A 6,103-nucleotide genomic window follows, 5' to 3' on the forward strand; every position below is an offset into this window, starting at 1 on the left:
TATCCCATATATTTGGATTTCGCTCAGTTAATAAATCATTAGGGTTTCCATGCTCTTCATACAACTCCATCATTTCTTATACATATTCATCTCATTCTATTGGAAATTCTGCGATAACTTGAGATTTTGGTAAAGATAAAATTTCATAACCAATCTCAAAGTTTCCTAATTGTGTATTCCATATTTCTATTCTTCCTGACCTCTTCAAATTCTTCATCGCGTTTTCAATTGGTACTCTTGTTAATACTTTAATTTTGTGAGTTTGAAAATAAATGCGAAGTTTGAATGATGCATATACCAGTGCGAGAATCATCTTTTCGATTCTTGAATAATTTTTTTCTGCAGAATTATATGTTTTTCTTATGTAATATATCGGTTTCTCCACACCTTCCTCTGATCATAACAATATTGCACTTAATGCATGAGATGTTGATGCTAGGTACAATAACAATTCTTCTCCTTGGTTCGCCTTTTGCATAATAGATAAGTTCACCAAGTAATCTTTTATGCTTTGCAATGCTTTGTCGCACTCCATTGTCCATTCAAATTTGGTTTCCTTCTTTAGTATATTGAAAAAGTGTTTACATTTGTCCGAAGATCTTGCAATAAATATCCACAATGATGCCATCAATCCATTTAACTTTTGAACATCTTTGACTGTCGCAGGTGGTGGCATATCTCTAATCGCTTATACCTTTTACGGATCAACTTGTATTTCCTCTTTGGATATAATATAGCCTAAGAATTTTCCTGATGATACACCAATTATACATTTTTCTGGATTTACCTTAATATTGAATGTTCGCATCTGTTCAAATATTTCTCGTAAATCATCAACATGATATTTCGCCTCTTTGCTTTTAATCAGCATATATCTACATAAACTTCCAATGTTTTATGTCTCCATTTTTCAAAAACTTTCTGTACCATTCTTAGGTAAGTCGCACCGGTATTCTTCAATCCAAACGGCATTTTCGTGTAACAATATAAACCTCTTGGTGCGAAGAAAGCAGTGTGTTCTTGATATTCTTCTGCCAATGGAATCTGATTATAGCCTTTGTACCCATGTAACATCGTGACGCTATCATTCCCTGATGCTGACTCCACCATTTGAGGTATGTCGGGTAGAGGGAAGCTGTCTTTAGGGTACGCTTTGTTTAGATCTGTAAAATATATACAAATACTAATTTCGTTGTTCTTTTTAGGTACCACCACCATATTTTCTATCCATTCTGGATATTTTGCCTCCCTTATAATTCATGCATCCAACATCTTTTGTAGTTTTTCTTCGATTTTAGGATGATAATCAGTTGCAATTTTCCTTATTCTTTGGTTGAATGGTTTTACATTATTCTTAATGTCTAATTTATGACATGCGACAGACGGATCTATTCCGCGCATTTTTTCCATACTCCATGCGAAAATATAATTCGAATATGCTTATTGTTTTTTCCTCTTCTTCTTTATCCAATTTATTTCCAATTCTTAATATTTTTGGTTCTTCTTCAGTTCCTATATTTATTTCTTTTGTTGGTTCTGATACGGTAAAATTCTCCTTTGGTTCGCCCATAAGTGTTGGTTCCTTAATTTCTTTAATTCTTTCACCTTCCTCAGATCGTTCTTCGCCTGATATTCCTTTTCCTTCTTTCTCTCTTATCATGTATATTCGAAACTCCTCTTCATTTCTTTGTTGTTTTGCTTTTCTCCATATATCCTTTCGTTTCTTTGCTCGTCCTTCATAATTTCGCACATCTATTTGATTACAAGTATTCGCAGCCTTAACGTCTCCCCTAATTTCACATATACCACTTGGAATTGGAAATTTGATACATTGATGTAATGTTGACGCTACGGCCTTTAATCCATGCACCAATGGTCGTCCCAACAACATGTTGTATGGTGACTCAATGTCAATCACACACAGTGTTATCTTTGTTTCAACCTTTCCCAGTAATATTCTCATCACGATTCCTCCTTTTGTCTTTGTAACTGCTCTATTGAATCCATGAATATTATAGGGTGTCTTCATACCCCATTTCTTTGAATGTGCGATAAAATAATATATCAACTCCACTTCCTGTATCTATCAATGTCTTATTAATCGCCCATCCATCAAATGTCCTCTGTTTTGCAATAATGTTTTCTCGCTCGACTGTGACCGTAATTACCAAAGGATCTGTTCGCTGTAAGTTTTCTTCTGGAATTTCATCTGCCGCAAAGGAAATCTTCACCTTTTCCCAATCTTGTAGTGGTAATTCTTTCTCTACCGTTTCATTTTCTTGCCTTCGTAATTTTCTTTTATAAATTCTCCCGGTTACCGTCGCATGAAAATCTTCCTCAGAAATTGATACTTTAGTTATGCTATTACACTGTATATCTCTGCCTCTTTCTTGAATTGGTTTGACTCTTGTTGTCTTCATTGATCCCTTATGAATTTCATATCTACTAACAGGAATTAACATCCAGAGTTGATTTCTAGCGCCAAAAATGTAGTTGTAAGAAATCTTACAACTACACTCCACTCAATCTGATCCGATCTCTAGGTGATCATTATGAACTATTGTTTTATTAACTTAAGATTAAGATTTCTTACAAAATAGATTCAAGTATTACAATAATTCTACTTGAGACCTAAATTCACTTTCTCTCTCCCTATTTCTTAATCAAGACTTACTCTAGAATTCTCCCAGAAACTATGACTCTCTCCTTTATATAGGATTTTACATAGTGGATGACAACTAAGAATCCCTTTATTTTAGGGATCACTATGCGACATATTCGCTCATATACAATTGCTCATCTTCGCATAACTTACTTCTTCGCATAATTCTTCACACTTTACTCGTGACTTTGCTGACATCATCTGGTGCGTTATCTCAATTTTGCTGTGTGTGATGCTCCTCGCGTATGTTGTATTCTTCACTTCGCGTAGTTGTTAACGTGTGCGATATTTAACTCCTATATTACTAATTGAATGTATGCCCTTCTTTCAAAAAAAGTGAATTCACTGAATACATTCATTTCGCAATACAAATGATTTCATTAAGAAAGAGGAAATGTAGTTTCTTCAACGCCAGTGCAAATTCTTGTTTGGCTGATTTCCAGAACAGTGTACAGCAAACTCTATGGAACGTGAAGCTAACTGTGGCATACTGCTATGGATAAACAATTGCTGAAAAACCACCTCCACAAAAGCCACACTAAGAAGTTTGCATTTAAGTTTCTTTAGGAATTTCAAAGAAGTTGCGAAGCAGAGGTACATAGAAAATATAATGCCCATAGACACTCTAAGAATATCCGAAGCATATTGAACTGCGTCTCTGATGATAAGTAACAAACTGAATTTGTACTTTACATTAAACTTTAAAACAACATCCTAAACATCACTAAAACAGGTAGTACTGAAGTTCCTATCTTTAAACACATGACGAGAAACAAATACCTGGAACGGATGCAGAAGGCATAAATTTTTCTATGGCAAAGTCCAAACAAGATAAAACACGTTTCAATCCTTCTGCATTCCACATATCAGGAAGAAAAAAATGTTGGAGAAAATGAGTTTATTGTTTTGGTGTTATGGTCTTGGTGGGAATTGAACTTAGGACCTTTGGGTCTCTAAGAGCACTTACTCATTTTCTTATGAGTGAATGAAATACAACCTTTAGTCCCACATTGGGTATATCTAAAGAGGACTTCCACTATATAGCTATTCTTTTATGGATAGTTAGTAAAACAATGTGGGTGGAACGAGTGAGGCGAAATAATTTTGCTTTCACTTAATCTTAGGGCTCGGGCTCGTGCCAACGCCGTGGACACGGATCAACCAAGACTTATCACTTTGACAAAATGATTTTAAATTATTTTCTTAAATATTTTACAATCAAATTAAATTCTGTCTTAAATGTGGGGGGCGTGTGACCTGGGTGAATTTATTTTCTAACCAGGAATAGTTTTCTTAACGGCTTTATGTGCATGGATGTCGACATTTTTCTTGCCATTTTTTGACTGTTTTATGACAAAATTATGTCGACACCATGCAACATTATTTCACATGCAGTTTTGATTCGCACATTAATGTGTATTGATTTCACCCTCTCCGCTTTCCTATAAAAAGAATTCGACTTCTACATTTCAATTTGTGTCCAGAAGAGCTACTATCCTCTTCTTTTCGTCTTTCTCCCTCTGTGTGGTTTTTATTCTTTGTGCCATTGTTGTTGAGTTCGTATGAGTGGGAAAGTATTGTAGTGCTAAAATTATTTGCAACGGGCAGTTTTATCCTGGATACGACTTGACCACAGGGTATAGGCATCACTCATTCTTGAGGGTACCGGTCAACTATCGTGTTAAGGACAGCGTGTTGAACACGTGACTCTGTCCTCTGTTTGATGATTCCATTGAGTTTTTATTTAAGCGTTTTAGAAATTTATTTCTAACATCTTATTTGAGTATTTTATTGTGACAGTTGCAACAATCTTAACACGATAGGCTTTTCTATCTGTAATAATGGGTAAGAACGATGTTGATGGGTCTGCAAAATTTTCTGGGTAGCTCATCCGGTTTGTCAATACGATCACTTCCATTATAAAGGAGATAAGTAGCAATAAATTTTGTTTATTTGATCATTCCTTGTCTTTAATTATAGCACCCAACAATCATGGATGTTATTTGTGGAGTGAAAAAGAAACAAAATGAATTTTTGGGTCATCTGTAGAGTTTAGAGTTTATCTCTTAACCTACATATCATTTTGATAAAACCTTTTGGCATAATGTATTAGAACTCTTGATGGTTACCCACGTAAAATTTCAGAATTTTTGGAGTTGTAAAAGTATTTTTTCGATATTTTACAAAACAGAGAAATGTTCCTGAAAAATTCTGACGAGCAGAAATTTGTTGTTGACGATATTAGTTTTTATGGGGTAACCATGAGTTTTTTCAAATGGTGGTTCAAAAGAAGTTTGTAAATACAGATGTTATCTTCAAAATTCATATTATACTTTCTGATTCGGAATTGTGTTTTGTGAATAAAGGTGCCATCTACAAGGGACATGGCTAATAGGCGCATGTGGCTGAAAATAAATCTTCCAAAGATGGCAAAGGTGAGAACGTCAAATGCAACACTATGCATAGCTCTTGTAAGAAAAGTATGTTTCGTAGACCTAAAACTATCATTACTTTAATTAAGGGTGATTGTTTTGTTTGTAAAATTCTTGGTCAAACGACAGTAATTGTAGACAACGGAAAACCTTAATTAGTAGAAAGTTAATGCTAATTTAGTTGAAAACAAACTAGTACGAGTTCAATGGCACGATGTCGGAAGTTATTTTAATAACCAATTTGAGATATGATGGGTGGACTTTGGAGCCACTAAGCATGTTTGTTGAAACAGAGACCTTTTCACCTCCTATTAGAGGATAGGGGATGTCGAGAAAATCTATATGAGTAACTCATATGCGACAGAGGTTGCATAAAAGGGAAAGGTCGAGCAGAAGCTCATATCTGTAATATTCTCACATTGAATAAAGTTTTCGTGTTCCGGGCATATGCAAGAATCTTGTATCTTGTTCTGTTGTACATGGTAAAAGATTGAAGATCTTAATTAAATTTGGAAAACTTGTTATAACTAAGGGAAATGATTTTTCAGGCATCGGTTATATGACTTAGGGTTTATATAAGCTTAAAGAAAAATTGATGAAGTGAACATTTTTTTTTAATATTTTGTGTGTGTTTGAATGTCTTGCATGGTAGACTTAGATTAAATTATAAGTCAATGCATAAACTAGCTAATGTAGGCTGCATACCCAAATTGAGTTTGGAAAAAGAACACAAATGTGAAATCTGCATAGAATCAAAATATGGTAGAAAAACCTTTTTAGCAAAAATGTTCATAGAAATTCTAAACCCTTAGAATTAATTCACTCAGACCTAGTTGACATGAAATATGTTCAAACTAGAGGTGGTAAGAAATGGTTTGTTACTTTTATAGACGACTGTACGAGGTATTGTCATTTATATTTTCTCAGAGGTAAGGATGATTCCTTAGAAGCCTTTAAGATATATAAACTAGAAGTTGAAAACCATTAAATGATACCATTAAAACAGTTA

This window comes from Papaver somniferum, unplaced genomic scaffold (assembly GCF_003573695.1).
Source record: "Papaver somniferum cultivar HN1 unplaced genomic scaffold, ASM357369v1 unplaced-scaffold_22, whole genome shotgun sequence".
NCBI classification, from domain to species: Eukaryota; Viridiplantae; Streptophyta; class Magnoliopsida; order Ranunculales; family Papaveraceae; genus Papaver; species Papaver somniferum.